The sequence below is a fragment of the Spermophilus citellus genome (assembly GCF_964194105.1).
Source record: "Spermophilus citellus genome assembly, chromosome: 5".
NCBI classification, from domain to species: Eukaryota; Metazoa; Chordata; class Mammalia; order Rodentia; family Sciuridae; genus Spermophilus; species Spermophilus citellus.
This window is the reverse complement of record NC_138186.1, coordinates 942009-962264: the sequence shown is the minus strand read 5'-3', so window position 1 is coordinate 962264 and position 20256 is coordinate 942009. Positions and strand designations below refer to the sequence as shown.

General features: G+C 42.9%; 1 pseudogene across 1 annotated transcript; it reads left to right on the top strand.

The window, feature by feature from the left end:
• Window positions 1-5025: 5025 nt before the first annotated feature.
• Window positions 5026-5447, top strand: LOC308650222 (Golgi apparatus membrane protein TVP23 homolog B-like; annotated as a pseudogene). Its single transcript has one exon. The product of its transcript is annotated as a Golgi apparatus membrane protein TVP23 homolog B-like (transcript).
• The last annotated feature ends 14809 nt before the right edge of the window (window positions 5448-20256 follow it).

Sequence of the window (20256 nt, the reverse complement as noted above, 5' to 3'; positions counted from 1 at the left end):
TGGGGCATTTCGGGTTTGCAGGTTTGCAGGTTTGCAGGCCTCCTCAGGTGAAGCCTCGTTTGGGGACATTGACCTGTATTTCTTAGTTTGAAAGAGACTGACTTTACCTGGGAGAGGGAGGGCTGCTTTGGGCACAAGCTGATCTTTTCTATTTCGTTTTCACTGTCCGCAGTGGGGAGGTGGAACTCAGAAGGAACTCAGGCCTGTCCAAAGTGTTTCCAGATTGGGATTTTTTTTTTCTCCCAGAGAAATTTTTGAAGAATCGAGATCCATCGGTGTGGTTTATGGTCATATATTCCTTGTAGAAGAGTTAATGTGCTGACCCGCTAGCTCACTAGGTTACATTGTGGTGGTAATAGTGCCTGGGTTGCTGGTTTGAGGTCCATGTGGGGCAATATAGGGGTTTTTTACTAGTACTTAACACCTGTCGTCTCCTGTGTGGACTTTCTTCTTATGTGTCTCCAACAACGGAATAAATCACCACCACCGTCCAGAGCACCGTCATCCAGACAGCGCTCTTGATGGAATGGTCAGTGCACGATTTTGTTAATTTAAAAGTAACCTGCAAGAGATGGAAGGAAGGAAGGAAGGAAGGAAGGAAGGAAGGACGGAAGGGAGGGAGGGAGGGAGGGAGGGAGGATCAGGTTAAGATAGAGTCAAACAACTTCCTATTTTATTTTAGAAAAAAAAACACTTAAAACAATGACCTTTAAAACTGAAGGGACGTGCCACCTGCTGTGTTTGGTTATGGCATTTGGCTGGAGCAGGGTGTTCATGACACCACATGTGCTCTTCCACTCAAGCTGAAGGCCATTTTATTCTTTTTCTACACAAATAAGGTACCACTCTGACCTCAGGCCCACTCCCAGGTCTCTGTTGCCGAGCAACAGAAGCAGAAGTCACCTAACAGACGTCTAGGCGGCCACCTCCCTGTGGTCTGGGCCCTGCCGCCAGTGTCTCCAGAGCAAAGGTACAGAGCTCCCAGCCAGGGAAAGCTGAAGGCCCTGGGGCAATACCTTTTGCCTTTGGGAAATATTCATGCCCAAAAGGTGAACCTATTTTGATGGTTTCTGACAAGAAATGAAAACCATCTGCACTTCCTACACTTCTGCACCTGGGTATTTGCCAGTTCAGTGAAACAGAAAACCAGAGTCTTAAAATGTCAGGTGTGAACAATTTTCATGAACATCCACACAGTAGGAAAGAAGCCAAGAGCTTCTTTGTAAACATTCTGAAGACTGATTTCAAAAGTAAAATTTCTTTTTTTTAAAACATTTGATTAAAGTTTAATTTGGAGGTAAGAAATATGCATTTCAAAGTTAAAGAACAATAAAAATAAAAGAGTGTGAAAAGTCTCCTCCTCACCCCTTGCCCATCCTAAATAATTTTCAACTTCAGAAGTAAACTGTACTCATAGATGTTTGTGATTTTCTTTACGCAAGCATATCTGTATAAATTCTTGCTATCATCGGTTGCATCATTGAAGGAGGGAAGGTGTGTGAGGAGGAGAATGTGAGGAACTCTGCAAAAGTGGCTTGTATTTGCATATTTAAAACTTTCTAATAATCTTGCTTCTCATATATTAGTTTGGCTAGTTATATATTTCTTGGCTCATACTTTTATTTCTATGTTTAATGCTGTGTCTAATTTTTAATTTTGTTCTTTGAAAGCCCAATGCTTGGCTTCTGTTCATAAACTTTTCTTGGATAATGGTTTTAATTGCTATTTTTACTCTGCTGATTCTTTCAGGGAATCCAATTATATATGTATTGGATCTCTTTACCTACCCTTTACTTCAGTCATTTTTCTATGGCTGATTTTTATATCTTTGCCTCCTCTGGGGAATGAAAAGGTGGTAAAGAAGTAAAAATGGACCTTTCTCTTTCTTTCTTATTATCAAACGTCTTAATGTAGTCTCCCTTGAGTGTATGTGATTTTTTTATTTTTCTTGATTTTTTTTTTTAACTAAACTCAAAACTTTTACTTCATCTCATCTCATTTTTGTTCATTTCTGTTTGAGTTTGACTTCTGGTTGAAGTTGTTGACATGCTTGGTTTTCATATCTACACATGCTTGTTTATGAATATTTCATTCAATTCAGAGTCAAAGTTTTCTTTTACTTTTCGTCTTGGGAGGAATTTCCATCAGCTGAATTATTTCGATTTTGTGTTTTTGTATAAAATAGCAGCTTTTCCAGATAACTCTTAGAGAGGTACCAGCAGAGTCCGGGGAAAACTGATGGACCGACCCAAAAAGCTCAGAGCTAACACAACTTGCAGTGGAGGAGCGGTTATACAGGAGAGCTCACAGCTTTCCACTCTATTTTTATGGGGCGCGGAGGATCGAACCCGGGGCCCCGCGCATACCAGGCGAGCGCGCTACAGCTAGAGCCACAAGGCCAGACTGGAAGGTGCGGACTTGACTCCTGCCTAGTTTATCCTCCCCCCTCCCCCCCCCCCCGCAAAAAAGGGACCGTTCCTCGTTCAAAGGAATACCTACCCCACGAAAGCCATCTCAGTTGTCCGTTAAACCTGAAAAGGTCTTCAGAAAACGAATTTCTAGGGAGGGATTCTCCTTCCATCGTATCTCTTGAAAACTAGGGAAAGGAGGTTGGATTCCGGACTCATTTGGGAAAGAAAACACGGCCACGCCACAAGTTGTAGAGCTCCAGGAGGACAGAGCAGGTTCGGCGGGATGAGGGGGTGTAAGAACCGAGCGGGGCCGATGTAGACGAGGTGATCCTTGGAGGAGATGTTGAACCCACTGTCTCCGAGGGTAATTACGGGGCTGCTCCGGAAGAAAGCCAGGCAAAACCTGAACCGTATGGGGACCGAACCCGCGACCTCGGCGTTATTAGCACCACGCTCTAACCAGCTGAGCTAACCGGCCACTCGTGAACCGGGGCTTCAAGTTACAGACAGCCAGGTCTCCGGCAGGCTGGAAGACGGGGCTCGACTTTCATAGAATCTCGCTTCTCGGGGTTCTGCTCCGGGGACCGTGCCCCTCCCGCGTCCTGCTCCTCGGAACTCCTGTTCCTTGGGGGCCGCGCTGCTCCCGGGTCCTGCTCCTTCCAGGTCCAGCTCCCGGTGCTGCGCAGGGAAGCGAGTCCGGGCGAAGGCGGAGGCCTGGATTCGCGGAACCGAGCGCGGGATTCGCGGCTCTGCCCCGCGGCTCCTCGGGACCGACGCTCCCCCAGGAGGCGCCCTTCTGTTTGCGGTGGAACCGCGGGTCTTGCCCTGCAGAAGGTTGGGGTGAAGGCTGGTAGACGCCTTCTTAGTTTTTGTTTGCTTCTCCTTAAAGCACCCTCCATGGAAAACTGCACGTCTTTCCACGACCCTTTCCCCCATCGGTCGGTAGCTGGAAGAAGTCCAAGAACGAAGTCTGAGATCAGGGTGTTCTTTTCGTGTCACCGGCCTCGTTCCGAGTTAGGCAACCGCTAAAATCGTAATGCAAAATTGGCACTAGACAAACAGAAGGCCACTTTACAGTAAGTGCCATCTGACATCTTGCAGAATTCGCTTCTGTATCCGTAAAACTTGAGCAAGATTTGAGTTGACCTTTCGGCCGGAAGAAAACGAGAGCCCCGAGCCAGCCAGGAGTCGAACCTAGAATCTTCTGATCCGTAGTCAGACGCGTTATCCATTGCGCCACTGGCCCGCTCTTGTGGGGCTCCCTCATATGATAGGTGATAAAATACCATTTCCACGTCATTCGTGCGGGCACCCTGATGAGACTCACCGCAAAATTTGGATCCTGGTGAGTCTATTCAGATATGAACGATATCCGATTTATTCCTTTGTTTTAAATTCCTAAAAGAATGAATTTAACCTTTAGAGCATCACAGTTGAATAGAAGGAATTGTCTTTTTTTTCCTGTGTGCGCTTGTTTCTCTTGATGTACTTGTGACCTCATCACTAAATTTTTATCTGTTAATTTGCCACAATTCCACGTTTACTATATTTATTCTCATATATACTTATAATGAGTACCAGTGACATGTGCTTGGATTACTAATGAGTACTCAGTATTATTTCTAATTAAATGTTATAAAAATAAGGTACGTGGAATACATTTAGTTATAAGAATTACACCTTTTTATTGCTAATAAAGGAATAACTCATTACAGGACAGATGCAAGGCAAAATTGTATGATACATCTTGCAGCAGATAAAAGCACGCAAAATAATCTGCAAGCAAAAGGAGGCAAAGTTCAATAGGAAACACGCACTCTAGAAATCGTGTTTCGCATCAAATGTTAGAAACTGATTTATTAACCAAAAAAAACGAAAACAGATGTTATCTTTAGATAAATTGCTCCTTTATTTTAGTTTTCAAAATTAACAAAATAGACACTTCAAAATATGTAACTGCTTTTAAGAAAATGGTTCTGAGACAGAGAATAGTAACATCCTTAACAACACGAACCTAGAAGCCAGAATGCAAAGCTCCTTATCCTTGGCTACCTTTTGCCCAAATGGCCATGGCCAAATCAGGGAGGGAGTCTTCTTTGTTCTTGGAAGTCCTCTGCAGAACTTACAGTTCCATTGTTTCAAGACTGGCTAAATGCTAGGCTTCAGCACTGCTCCAATCAGGATGACTTGGAATAAAGCTTTCATTTTCAATTTTGGAACCCCAGAGAAAGCACAAAGACTTTGTCATTAAGAAATTGGGCTTTTTTCCCTCGGACTGTGGTGCACGCTAGGAGGTGATAGGAGAGTGGCCTCCGGGCACCTCTTCAGCTCCCTTGTGGCCTGCCCTGTAGGGGTGCGTGCCCTGAGATCCTGTAGGATAGGAGACACTGGCAGAGCCTTGCTTTCAGGTAGCTGTTACCACAATAACCTTGACGGACAGCAATGATGACACTGAAGATGTTTCATTGTTTGATGCAGAAGAAGAGACAACTAATAGACCAAGAAAATCCAAAATCCGACATCCAGTGGCATCATTTTTCCGTTTGTTCTTCCGAGTCAGTGCCATTATAGTCTATCTTCTCTGTGAATTGCTCAGCAGAGCTTTATTGCTTGTATGGTGACAATTATCTTGTTGTCACATGACTTTGGGGCAGTGAAGAATGTCACAGGTAGACTGATGGTAGGCCTTCTGTGGTAGAATCATATTGATGAGGATGGAAAGAGTCATTGGGTGTTTGAGTCCAGGAAGGCATCTCCTCAGGAGAATAAAACTGTTTCAGAAGCTGAATCGAGAATCTTTTGGTTAGGACTAATTGCCTGTCCAGTGCTGTGGGTGGTATTTGCCTTTAGTGCTCTCTTCTCCCTCAGAGTAAAATGGTTGCCTGTGGTTATCATGGGTGTGGTGCTACAGGGTGCCAACCTGTAGGGGTACATCAGGTGCAAAGTGGGCAGTGGGAAGAATTTAACCAGCATGGCTACCTGTATCTTGGAAAGCAGTATTTAAAACAAAACACCGGAAATGAACAGACTTCTTGAATAGAGAGAAAATTATGTTTTCTGTGATATTGGGGAATGGCCTAAGAGATACTTGATTATGAACTATTTAGAGCTCAGTCCAGTTGCAAAGAGGAGCATTGGAGTTTTTTGTTGTTGTTGTTGTTGTTGTTGTTGTTTTGTTTTCACTTACAAAGTTACCATGAAAACTGTTTTCTTTTTTTTAAAACAAAGTTTTTATTTTCTTTTTCTAGTAGTTGAGGCTGGGAAGTATGATATCATTAAGAACATTGTCAGAATTTATTTTATGGTGTACATATGTATGCATATAGTAATGTATCCGTATGTCCCAAATTAATGTGCTAGTTTACATATGTTACAGAGATATTTTCATTTTGATCCATAGAATAAGGGATGTTCTTAGTCGATCTCAAAGGTATGTGTTTACATACTATTTCTGTAGGTTATTTTCGGAAATAAGTTGATTCCATGATTAAGAGTAAACACTTGGCTTGTGTATGAGTTAAAATGTTAGAAAAAAATTGTTGATTTTAAATATATACTTCATGTTGAAATTGCTTACCTTAGACATGCACAAGTGAAAAACAAATTCAGGCTGGTAGTGTTAACTAGTGTCTAAAATTTTCTTTTATTTTTATACTTAAGGCCTAAATAATAAATGGAATCTTTATAGTTTATGTTTAAGCGATACCCAGGGATTGCTGTTGTTCTATTTATTTCATGGAAAGGATAGTCAGATTTTATTTTGGAACTTCCTGGAAACTCTGAAATGGTCTCTGGACTAAAAAAAATCTTTTAGCACTAAATGAATATTATTCTTATATCATAGTAAGAATAATCATTTAAATACTTGGCATAATAAATGCCTAAAGACATTTTATGAATCTATTTTTTCTTGCTATAATGGGGATATTGTAAATCATACAATTGTATTAATAATATTTCTTAAACAAGGCAATATATTTAACTGTAAACTAAACCAATCTAAAAAAGTATTGTAGACAGTTGTAAATTCTTTTGTAGGTACTAGAAACTTTGTTGGAGTCTTTTAATCAGCAGATTATGTTGTGAATGTATTTGTACATTGTTAAAATATTTTAAAGATGTTAGTTGAATAAATGTGTGTTGCAGTGATAGCTTGGAAGGTGCACAACTTTATATTTGTATAAAACTATTGTTTACAAAGCAAAAAAAGAAAAAAGAAACTGGGATTTTTTTCTTGGTGGGGCGGTTTGAACTCAAGGCCTTGTTTATGCAAGGTAAGCACTCTACCAACTGAGCTATATCCCCAGCTCAAAACTTTTACATTTCTTGATGAAGTAAAAAATGTTGGAAAAGCTGTTGTCTGGGCTAGGTTTCCAATCCAAGGACCTTGGGTAAATCCGAGCTAATTACTACACTATGGAAACTTCCTGCAGGGTTCTCCAGTCCACACCAGAAGGGAAGGGTGACTCTTTGGGTACCCTCAAACCTAATAATTTTTGTTTTTTCTTTTAGTATTCTTCATCCATGGGACACTTCCTTCCTTCATACTTTCTATTTGTTAAAATTAATAGAAGTTCCATGACTCACAAAGAGAGTCCAAATTGCTTCCCAAATGCCAGACAGGGTATTTTCAGGCTCCCATGGGATTTGATTTCAAAAACCTTCAATAATTTGTTGTGACTTTGGCTTCCATCTCTCTTCCTGAGTCCTGGAGACCACTCAGAACTCTCATAAGGGGCACAGCTTGCAGGTGGTGGAGCAGAGTGTTATGGGTGGGTTTTGTCCAATTGACTGTCAGAGGAGGATGCGGGGGGGGGGGGGTGATGCTTGATAATCTATGTGTCTAGACTCTATGCTGAGTCTAGATGACATCAGACATTTTATTCTGTCATTCTGTTATTCTGGTGAAATAAAAAAAAGTGGACATAAAATCTAAACCATTATATTTAACTAGGTTTTATTGATTTTGTACCCATGAGATGGTCAATATGTATTTCAAATGGGAAGTTGCCAAACTCATCCTTCTGGAACATAGGTTTCCAAAATTCTGATTTTTGCTTGATAACTTGAGTTTTAACATTGGCTCTCATTACTGTCACTTTGATAAGCACCCAAGTGTGAATGTTGGGCATTCTCTCAAGTGAAAATGACATCCCATCAAAGCTAGTTCAGCTCACCATGCAAATACTCAAATGATTTCCCTCAAGGCAATCACTCTACAGAATGCAGTAGACTTGCTCCATGCATGTGATCATAGCATTACTAAGACTCTTTAAAGATGAGTAGGGCCTGTCTGGGATAATGCATATCGTATGCAAGCACTATTCAAAGGTTTCTTACAAGTAGGGAATCAAAAACATGAAGAAGCTAAATAATTTGCTTAAAGCCACAAAGCAAATAAAAAAACAAAGCCAATACAACATATCAATGATGTCTGACTTCAGAGTTGGGGCAGTCAGATGACATTCTATTTGCCTCTCAATCTTTCTTTAGTTTTGAGTGCTGGGAAGTGAACTTGGGGCCTTGGGTATGACTAGAGAAGTATTCTATCTCGAAGCTGCATGCCCAGCCTGTCTTTCCAGTCTTCAGAAAGGAGGATTTTTACAGTTTTTTCAAGTCAAGTTGTCAAAGCCTCAGTTTTTATTTTATAATTTACATTATTTTATAATTTTTAATATATAGTTTTTAAGTTTCTTGACCAAATATGACTTTTAAAATGTGTACATTTCTATTTTACCTTTTTTGGTGTTTTCCTTTATCTGTGGCATAATTTTCATCTACCACTTAGAAAGGATTTTGCCCCTTTTTTTGACAGGGTGAAAGATATTATGGTCTGCTTAAAAATGTATTCTAGTAATAAAATAAATTCCATGTTTGTATAACTATGTCAAAATAGACTCTACTGTTGTTTATAACAAAAATTTTTTTAAGAATAATAAAAAATGTGTTCTGTTTTACTCAGGTTATTTTTCTTAGGTAAAATTTAAAATTATATTGATATTCAATACTGATCCACTCACATCACTCATCTCCAATGTAAATGGTAAAGAAAACAAAATTCATGTGGAAATATGAGAAGCTGAACCATAGCAAACTGACATTTAAAAACAGTTTATAAAACAATATTTCGCAAAGACAATGCGAAACTGTTTCAGGCAGAACAATCTTTGCATACTATGGGGAGTATTTGTAAGAGAAATATCACTCTTCTGTTGTCCGTTTGCCATAACATGGTGAGCGAATGTAGATCATGTGACCGCCAGGATGTCCTTCTGGTCCCAGGGTCACACAGCAGTCTAGGTCCACTCCCCTTCTGTGGTCAGATAAGCCCACATAGGACTAGATCCAGGCTGCTGCTTCTTTCTCTTCCTCCTCCTCCTCCCCCTCCCCCCTCCTCCCCCCTTCTCCTCTCCCCTCCTCCTCCTCCCCCTCCTCTTCCCCCTCCCCCTCCTCTTCCCCCTCCCCCTCCTCCTCCTCCTCCCCCTTCTCCTCCTCCTCCCCCTCCTCCTCTTCTTCTTCCCTTTACCCTTCCCCTTCTGCTTCTTTTTGATCTACTCTGCTGGGAGACCTAAAATTCTCTACTGTTTTGGGAAGGGAAATTTCCCCCAGGATGTAGTATTTTCTCAGTGAGACTGATGGACTTCCATATGATTGATGAGTGGAAAGCCGCAATAACCTTGATGGTTTCCTAGAAAAGAAGATCAATTTGACTTACCGAACTGGGCAGTCGGGGGAAATGCCAAGGTCTTTGGCACCCGCGACCCCAGCATCTCCCAGCAGGTCTGTGCACCAGGGCCAACAGGTGAGCACCGCCAAGAGTCAAGACCCTTCACCACCTGCTCAGCTCTCTGGAGCGTCCACTATCGTAAAAGAGCTAAACTTAAAAGACCATAATGACCTTGTCCTCAGCGGGTCTCAGCTCTGGAGCTGGCAATTTGGTTCCATGAATGGAGGAGCCTAGTGGAGGACTGGAAGCCACAGCAAGGGCCCAGTAACTATGGAACTGTCTGGCCATTGCAGGAAGTTAAGGAGATATTTTTAAAATACAAATCTTTCCATGGGTTCCCATTATTGTTAGGACTCATTCAAAAATATTAACCTTGGCCTAAAATAGGAATCACGCTTTTTTAATGAGACCTGATGTAGATCAATTAATGCCAGTTAACTACTTTCAGTACCCCACTGTCTTTACCATAAATTTATTCTGATTTAGATATTGTATTCCTCTAGAAGGGATCCTGAATCATGCACCTGCTCTCCCCTGCCCTGATCTCCTTCTACTTTGCAAAGCAACTCCACCCAAGAAGCTCAGTCTGAATACCCAGACACACAGGCTTATCTTAGCTTCTCTCCACCCAGGTGTTTATGGCCAAGTTTTATCTGAGATGTACAAAAGAAAGACACTGTTCCTTCCCCCAACTCTCCACTTAGCCCCTTCCTTTTCCCATCTGATTTTACCACACCTCTCTTTGCCATACATCATTAACTGAACCCCAAATCTCACCTACCCCCAGAGAAAGTGAGATTGCAGAATCAAACGTGTTCTTAATGTGAATAAACTCCACATGTTCACCAATTATCTAGTTTCAGAGAAGTAGGAAATTAGGGAAGAGGGAGGAATTGGAATGTGGCCAAGATCCTATGTAATTGTGCTAAATATGTGTAATTAAGAAAAGCTATTGAGAGGCTAACACAGGAGGCTCACAAGTTTAAAGACAGCCTTAGCAAATTAGCCAGACCTAAGCGCCTTAGTGAGACCCTGTCTAAAAAAACAAAAGGGCTGGGGATGTAGATCAGTGGTAAAGCCCCCTGGGTTCAATCCCCGGTACTGGAGAAAAGAAAAACAAATGCGAACACAAACAAACAAATAAACAAAACCCAGGTGTACAAAAAGGATAAAGGGCTCAGGTCTTTGAGGGCAGTGAGGTGAGGACTATCAAAATTGCCAGTGAACATGTTTTTTGATGCGGTTCTTCTACATGTGTGTAAGTCATGGTGGCACACATGAGATTCAGTGACCGCCCACAGCTATAAACAGTGTGTGTGACAACAGGAGGGAAACTCCAGTGCCAACGCTGGTACAGAGCATGTAACTGAATGCGGGGCATATTTACAAGACAATGAAGAACATTTTTCTGTTTCAGATATGGGAAGATAGAAAAATTACATTCCGAATAAAAAAATTAAAAGCAAAGGATGGAATGTGAATAAACTGCCACTATCTGTGACAGAAAAAAAAAGAAAATATATCTGTAGAACTTTGGTTGCTCATTTAAAAATCTCTGGAATGAGAAACAAATCAGCACCAACAATGGTGACATTTTGGGGAGAAGGAGACCGGGTGCCTCTAGAGCCGCAGTTCTGGAGCTAGTCAGACCTAGGTAGGGAAAGGAGGCAGCAGGTAGATGGGGAGGCTTCCAGGTGTGGCTCAGGAGAACCTGACGGATCAGAAGATCCTTCAGGCAAACAACTGCGTTGGGTTAGCGGCGGGTTTTAGGAGGCCAGTGGCTGACAGGTCTGATTCGTCTGGCGCACGTGCTGATGAGCAGGCGTTTGGAGAGCGTTAATCCTAAATATTTCCATGTATTCTTTTTTTTTTCCTGATCAAAGAGCTCATCTGGAAATGGAAACAAATGTAGAGAAATGTGAAAACTTTGGTAACGTTGATTTTAAGACGATTTACAGGACAGAAATAAATTCCATTTTAGTTCTAGGAAACCTAAATTTACTCACAAAGTAACTCAGCATTAACAGCTGGAATGAAGACATTAACTGAGTACTTTGGGGGAGAAGGTTTAGCTGCATTCATAAACGTTCCTTCCTGGGCAAGAAGCTTATTGTATTCTTAGTACTTTGGTGGATTTTCTCTTCTTTCTTCCTAATTTTTAATTAACATTTTATTAGAAAAAATTTTGAACACACTAAGACTTTTTGTTTTTTAAATGCATGTACTTAAGACCTGTTTCACATTCTGGCCAGTTGTTTTCTGAGCATCAATCACACCCCCTTTGCCAATATAGAAAGAGGGGTGGTGCCCTGGGGTGAGGAAGGAAAGGAAATATCACCTTGCCTGTGTCAAAAAATAAAATCCATCCAGCAGCAGATTCACGTACAATGTTTTAGTTGTCTGTATCCTCTTTCGGAGTGGGATAAACAGGGAGAAAAAAATAAAAAGATATTTTCTTTTCTATTATTTAGCCTTTGCAGGACAGCAGATTTGTTTTCTTTTCAGAAACAAAGTGTGTGACAATGACTGTGTTTTCCAATCCTGTTTCATCATTTTCATTCTAATTTTAGACAATTGTGTGCATGTTCACCCTTTTCCTCTGACCCCTGTGTGGCCAGTAACTATGTATCTCTTACTATTTTATTTCTTATATTCACAATGCCTAGAATACCCTTGGTGCTCAATACGTAATCTATTTACTAAATCTATAAACACCACAATTGTTCCATTAGTGGCACCCTGGGAAGAACTGAATCAAGGACAATTTTCTGGACAAAAAATGTAAACTAAGTTTTCCTACTATGGTTGGCTTCATTAAATTTTATTGCACAAGTTTCTTTCTTTCTCATGTAAGTAATATTTCATTCACATAACAAAGGTAGATAACTTGATTTGGAAACTTTGATTTGCCCCAAATTGTATTAAGCTCAATCATTTATCCCACAAACATATATTAAGTGCCTATTTATAGCTGGCATTATGTCACCATAGGACCTCTCCTGCCCCACGGAGGGTAGAGGTTTGTTAGTAACTAGATATTAAAAATAATTATAAAGCATTGTGAGATATAAAATATTTCTATAAAATCTGATATGTGATACATAGAAGAGACATTTGAGTTATATTATGAGTCGTTAGAGGAAACCATTAGATGAAGAGTTAGAAATGGAGCTATAGAGGAGGAACATTTCTAGGAAAGATAGTAATACCCAGAATCTGGAATAGTCAGGGAATTGCAAGTAGTTAATTGTGACTGAAAAAAAGACACCTGGAGGGACTGCAGTTGCCTGTGGGTTGCCAAGGCTAAATTTCACCTGGAATGCTAGATTCAAGAAGGGTGGTTGACCATAGGGCAGAGTGACAATGACTGGGGAAGCTATGGATGTAAGAGTGGTGAGAAGATATATGGATGAGGGCTGAATAACTGGGTCAAACTTTCGTCAGGAAGATGAACTTAAAGTTGTAGTCGGTAGGTTAGGAAACAAAGTGCTGAGAGAATCACTATGTTTCATGGGAAGAGATGGATGTGTATGTGTGTGTGTGTGTGTTCGCAAACACACTTGGGCCACAATGGGAACTGTGTTGGTGTCTCTGCATTTGTTTGGGATGTCTGATGTCTTGGAGTCGTGGCTGGAAACACTGATTCCAATCCAAGAGAAGAAGAGTTCAGGTACAATTGAAGCATGAGCTAAGAAAGCTCATGGGGAGAAGGGAAAAATTCAACTACTAGTAAAACCATCAGGGAAAATCACCACAGACTTTGAAGGACTCTGAGCTGATGTCACAGGAATGATATGCTGAGGGCCAGTAATCTTGACAGTAATTAATTGTAAAGTTGGAAAACTGCCCTTAACTAAGAGATTTACAGGGGGAATGGGTCCAGGTGGATCTAAGGCTAATGACTACTTAGCAAACCATAAAAAAAAAAAAAAAAGAAAGAAAAAAAGAAAAAGATTTTCACTCTTATCCAAAATGCAGGCTTTATTTGTAAAATATGATGACCCATCATGACCATGCCAAAGCTCTACCATTTTATTCACAATTAAATTCTATCCTGGCAATCTTAGATTAATCTCTTTCAACATACACGTATGCCCTTTGGAACAATCTAGATTGTTGCTATGGTTTGGATGTGAGGTATCCCTCAAAAGCTCAGGTATTTCCATGTATTCTTGAGCCATTGAAAGAAGCTTGAAAAGTTTAAGTCTAGGAGTATGGCTTTAAAAAGCAGTGTTTTTTTTTTTTTTTGTTTGTTTGTTTGTTTGTTTGTTTGTTATTTTGCTTTTAGAGAAAACTCTGTCATCTTTTTATCAAAAGACATTCTTCCCAGTCCGACAATGTTACTGCAGAGAACACCTTAGGGGATCAGGAAAAGGTCCCCCCCCCCCCCTTTCGTCACAGCGGCCGGTTAGCTCAGTTGGTTAGAGCGTGGTGCTAATAACGCCAAGGTCGCGGGTTCGATCCCCGTACGGGCCAGCTCCTTCTTTTCCCACTGAAAAGAAAGAAACAACAAATAGTTCACATTTCTCAGAAGTTCCAAGTCCACCATGCATACTTTCCGAGCCCAGGAAAAACCCAGTGTTGTAGAGGGCCAGGACTGCCCGTCGGTCGCGGAGGTGCAAGCCTGTACCCCCTTCGGATCTCACCGACGGCCCGGACTGCTGGTGTCGGAGCTGCAAGCCTGAACCCCCTTCGGGATCTCACCGACGGTCGCGGAGGTGCAAGCCTGAACGCTTTTGGGATCTCACCGAAGGCCAGGACTGCCCATCGGTCGCGGAGGTGCAAGCCTGAACCCCCTTCGGGATCTCACCGATGTCCAGGACTGCCCGTCGCAGAGGTGCAAGCCTGAACGTTCCCCTTCCGGACCTCACCGACGGCCACGACGGACGGTGGCAGACCTGCGAGCCCGAACGGGTTCAGACGACCTGAGACTACTGACTACTGGAGGGGGTGGGGGCTGCATTCCGCGGCTCCCACCCACCAGCCCAGCCTCTCGCGGACCCGCATCTAAAAGAGATCCAGACTAAGACTGCGGGCAGGGTTCTGCGCCTGCGGCCTCTCGGGAGTTCCAGCCACCCTGCGTCCTAGGCACCGGCGCCAGAGACGCCCCAGCCAGGCTCCCGGGCTCCCCAGGCCACGGGTACAAAGGGTCTCCCTCCAAAACCAACAGGGATGAGGGTGCAGCGGTCCTGGCAAGTGGTCCAGCTGCAGGCGCTCCGGTCCGAGAGGGCCGGCCAGTTCAGGCGGGGGCACCTGAACAAGAACTTAAGGGCTGGCTTGGGAGGGCAGACCTCAGGGTTTGGGGCTGGAGTGTATCCCTAGGAAACTTCCTTATGAGAGAGAAAATAGAAACCATCTGAAGAGCCAGCGATTGAGGATCTAACAACAGCACGATACAGCCTAGAATCAAGTAACCGAGACAAGGCAGGCTGCTGTGTACGGATGTTTGAAATGTGCACAGGACACCTATTTTAAAAACACGCATTAGGGCCATGAGGCTTTGCTGATGTAAAAACCGGTCATAGACATGTAGGCAATTGTTATTTTCCGTAGGCCTACAGCAAGGGTTAAAGGATTTCATCCAAATTCTCTTTGCAGTATTGAAGTGTGTTTGGGGGGAATTCATATTTCTACAGAAATTATATCCTCTAATAAACCATTAAGATATTTGGCATTTTAAAATAATAAATAAAATTTAAAATAAATAGAGATCAGTGAGTGAGGATTTGAGTCCACAGGCTGAAGGCTGAGGTACAGCTTTTACAGAAGAGGAGCAAAGAGACAAAAGGCAGGAACTACACGTGTAGCCTCTGGACTTCTTGGCCTTGTTCAGGTCTGGGGGTGCAGCCTTTGCTCTCAGCCTCAGAGACACCCTCAGCTTGAGTTGGTTTCAAGAGCGATGGTCCCTGAGTCCTGAGCAGGGGAGCAGTCCTCAAACCCAGAGCCACAGCCTACATGCAGTGTCAGAAGAAAGGGAAGGCAGAGAGTGAGAGGCATCCAGAGAAGACACTGCAACCATTGTTGTTTGCAAAACTAGAGTGGCCATTGGCCCTAAATGTAAAGCCCCCCCAGGGGTGTTGGGGAGCATCAAACCCTCAGTCTGAGGGGCAGTTGTCAACTAGACTTATTTACTGTGAGCTCCTGAATAAGTTTCTAAAAACTATAAGTTAGTTTTATTTTAAAATGTGTATTAGAGGTTTCTGTTGTATGATTATTGTACTATTTTACCAGGAAAATTTGGCAATTACTAATATCTGTATTCCTCAAGGTTGACCCCAAGACAGCGTAGCCCTCCACCTCCCACAAAGCCTGGTTCCCAGCAGCATGTCTGGTTTCAGACCCTAATCTGGGCTGGCACTGGCTCTGGTGAGTACCTCGGCTTGTGTGCTTGGTCACTGCAACTCCCGGGCTCACTCAGGAGACAGGGCCACAAGCTCAAAGGCCACTGGCGGGTTCCTCTCATGAATTTTAGTGTACAAAAACATTTTTTACTGATAGCTCAGTCATTGTCCTGGATGTCCATCCAATAACGAGAACAAGATTTTGAGAAAAAGGAAAAAGGAGTTTTATTGCTTTACTAGCAAAAGAGAAATGCAGGGACTCCTGTCCTAGACGCTGTGATTCTGGTGGTGAAGAGTAACAGAGGTGGTTCCAAAGGCTGCATTCCAGCTGTGTCCTGTCAGGAGTCACAATTCACTTGTGGCTTTCCCAGAGAGCCCCTTCTTAGGTCCTCTGAGGCCACCCCGAAGTCTGAATCACTTCGTTCCTGTGATGTGTGCTCAAGGAAAAGGACTGGCCTGGGATGGGAAGACGCATAATCGTGCTTCCCCAAGGATAGAGAGGGGAAGAGGGAGAGAGAGAAGGGGACGGGAGGATGTCGGTTTTAAATAAGCCATGGTGGCAGAGCAGCAAGGGTCATGTTCAAATCATGAAGTGGACCCCGTTACAATTGCATTCTGACTTTGAAGTTAAAGGTGTAAAAAGCATGCTCTTAGGACATCAGGGACCAGGGATCACTCGTTGTTTAAGCTGCTTGATGTCCACTCAGTGTTTATTATGCCCTCTGTTTAGAAAACATCAGTATCGGGATGCTCCAATAGGACTAAGGCCCTGGTCACTCTCTGAACCTAGATGTGAAGCAGCAAGAGCCAGACCACGCGACACCTGGGTTCCTTAGCTCTTGGTGTTCTTGGTTCCCTGGAGCCAAACTGTCCTGTGGATATGGTCAGGCCCAGCCGGCTCCTGGAGAGAGCCCGAGCTCAGACCCTCTTAGACCAAGTGGGAAAGCTCAGTCTCCCGCAAAGGGATGTTGCGCGCGAGCTTTGCAGAGAAGCGGGATGAGAGGCAAGAAAGGCGGTGAAGGCCCACAGGAGAGACTCCAAGGCCAGGAGGCCGGGAGGGAAGCGCGCCCGGCGCCCTGCAGCTCGGCGGGCGCAGGAGATTTACCAGCCGTCGGCACCGGCTCCGGGGTCTGGGGGCCCCCCTCAGCTGCCCGGCACCCATTCGCACTACTTATGCAACCGCCTCCTGTGACACAGAAGGACAGTGGGAAATGCCACGGGCCCTTGACACAGCCGTCTCACTTTCAAAAAAGGATGCGTACATAGAGAATTAGAAAACTAGTGTCCTAATTTCTTTACGCTTATTCGGACTCGTAAGAAAATTCTTTGACTTCTGTCAAATAATACGGACATCCTTATTTTATAATCTGTATGTAGTCGCAAATCTGCTATCACTTTTGTTTATGGCTGTTATTTATTAATTAAAGTTATATATTTTAATTAAAATGACTTTGTAGTTAAATGTGTAAAAAGCATGCTCTTAAAAACATTGGAGGTTCTACCTTACTAATAAGAATATATTCTGCAAGCTCCGAACCATAAATCAGTTATTTTGCTGTTAATTCCCACTGAAATCTCACTCCAGCAATAAATTTTCATCCAGACACACGAATTGTTGGGGGAAATATTTTCATCTTTCATTAAAAGATGCATTTCCTACGCAATTCTACTTTTCATATATAATAAATTATTTATTAAAATGTTTTCTGTGTGTCCTTTACTGTGTGCTAACATTACACGTAAAAGTAATTCAAGGCATTAGAAAAATGCTTAAAACTGAGATTTTTGGTCACTGGAAATAAGTAAAAATCAGATTTCTATTCATAGAAGCAGTGTGGCAGATAAGGTCTTTGACGTGTAAAAATACATAATATTGGGATAAAATTCTGTGGCAGATATAGAATGGAAATACGTTTCCAAGAGGGAAAGGATTCTTGCAAAATTTTTCAACTGTGTACAGCTCAGTAAGAAGGCTGCCAGGTCTGGTAAGATCTGAGGAACTCAACCGACGGGATGCGGAGGGGAGATTTCAGCACCTTGCAGGCGGAGGTAGAAGGAAAACGTGGATCTTGCAGACAACAAAAAGATGCTCGCTGTCGCTGGAGAGCAACTGTGGGCATCGAGAAACGATGACAGTTGGGCACTAGGGTGGCATCATTGAAATGTGAGAAGCCCTGGGGAGGAGGGAGGAGAGAACCTGTTAGGAGGAGTCTTTCAGGCTACGGCATGCAGAGCACTGGGATCAAAGTGCAGGCCTGAAAAGAGAGTCCAGAGAGAGGGAAGCTAAACAGGACGAGGTGGCCGAGTGGTTAAGGCGATGGACTGCTAATCCATTGTGCTCTGCACGCGTGGGTTCGAGTCCCACCCTCGTCGGGTCTGGCTGCAGTTTTCTTCTGTTCCAGTATGCCTCTGAAGTATCAAGATTTGCACCCTTCTTACTGTCCCAGCGAAGTGCTTTGAGGTCTCCAGTCCAAATGTGATTCAAAATATTAGTTGGCCTTGGAGACCAATAGAGGGAACCATAGGGATCAGGTATCACTCAATGCCTTGATGACCACTGGAGTGTTCATTATACCATGCTTTGTGTTTTTTTTCTTTTAAAGTACTTTCAAACATGGAAAATGGGTAAAAACAAGCAATGTGGTTTGATTTTGATGCTGGGGATGGAACTCAGTCTGCAGGCAGCTCTGCAAGTGCTCTACCACTGAGCTACTCCCCCAACCCCATTTTCCAGAACATTTAAGTGTAAGTTTTAAGTATTGCGGCCCTTTGCTCTTCAAATGTTTAAGAGGGAATTTTCTGAAAGCAAAGACACTCTTATGCAACCACTGTTAATATGGTGTGTGTGGTAGTTTTAAAAATTTTTTGCCTGTATTCCACTTCTATCAGTTGATCTGTAATGCGCTTTACAGCACCCCCACTTTAGTGCAGGATTGAGTTAGGACCAGGTAACCTCCACAGCCTTTTAGTGCCCTTTAACCTGTCCACATAAATACCAATGAGTATTTTATGACCCTGACATTTTTGAAGGACACATTTAAAAAATAGAATAAAATCAAAATTGAAATATGAGAAGCCCTGGGGAGGAGAGAGAAAAGAACTTTTATGAAGAGTCTTTCAGGCAACGATATGCAGAGCACTGGGATCAAAAAGCAGGCCTGAAAGAAGAATCTACAGACGACAGGAGGTGGCCGAGTGGTTAAGGCGTTGGACTGCTAGTCCCTTGTGCACTGCTCATTTCTCCTGTCGGACTCGTCTACGCAGTACACCATGTAAGCAGCAGGCGTCCCTGGAACACTGTCTGGAGACTGGAGACTTCTGTGTCCATCACCCTTCGTTACTGGGGTGATTCTGGTTGTGCAGTCAGGCTGATGTTTTTTCCATTGTGACTAAGGCAATGCAAGGGAGACACACTAAGACAATGCAAACAGCTTGCTCCCTTGAAAATTTCCCTTCAGACTTGGCATCTGTAAGTCCTACCTGAACCATATTTACTACGATGGTTTCAAACCCATGGTTCTTCAACCCAGCATTCCCTTCACATTTAGCAGTCTGGACTTCTTCAGCATTCGCTTATAAGCAAGAGCCCTCTACCAACCTCCATCTATGTGTGTGTTTATTATTAGTGTGAGCTTTTGAAATCCTATTTTTCAGCGATCTGCAATTCATTGTTGTCTTTAATTACTCAAATTAATTCCAGAGTTGGTTGGCCAGAGCCCCTCAGTCTGTGACTATGTCCCGGGCACATTGTGCCCCTGTGATCTCTAGGTGCTCTGAATTTGTGGCATAACAAGCCCCTCTTTGTTCCCCAGAGGGAAACTTTGAGTGAGCCACCATATCCAGGGCCCAGCTAGTTTATTGCTTCTGAGATGTCTTGCTTTTAGGACCCTTTAGCAAAAAAAATTCTACGAAATCCATGTATGTACAGACACACATACCACATGCACACAGGTGTGTACAGACAAGTGTATACACACATGAATATTTTGATAATCACGAGTCACAATATCAGCTTCAGGTCTACTCATGCCCAAGAAGTCCTTTCTCCCTCCCCTTGGTGTGTCCTTCTCCACAATGAGAACACACCAAGTGATATCAACATGCTCACTGTCAGATGGTACACCTGAAACACCTAAAGTACTTTCAAAATCGTTTCACCTGCATGACAACAGGGAAAAAACAACAACTGAAAGAGTTCAAGATTTCTTTGTAATTTTCACCCTGGTCCAGATTCTGTGTTAAAAAATAATACAGATTGGTTTGGCTCTTTTTGTCCTCCAGTATGATATTTATTATTCCCTTGAAATCCAGTGAAGTCCAATTATTTTGCTTTGCCTCTAGTTTAAGGGTTCTGTTGTTGTTGTTGTTGTTGTTGTTTTGTTTTGTTGGTTTGTTTCTGTCCTTCCCATACCAAGATAGATATAATCAGAGCCATCTCTTGCTCCCTGATCTCCCCATAAATGGCCCTTGTAGGTGACTGGCTTTGTTTCTTTCTGATGAGTCCTGGGTATGAGTATCTTCTGCTTCACTCCTTTCTTGTACACAACAAGGTGAGATCCACATGTGCTGTGTTGTACTTTGCTTACTCCCTTGAAACAGTTCCCTGGATGTTGCTGCATGTTGTTAACAGACAGCTTTCCTTCCTGGTTCATTCTGCTCCACGGTCCTCCCACAGCTGGACATTCACATCTAGTCACAGTGCTTGAGGGGGCCACCGGCTGTTGGTCTGGGATACCTCCAAATAAGAGCGTCTTCAAAGGTGCCAAGGAAAGGAAAA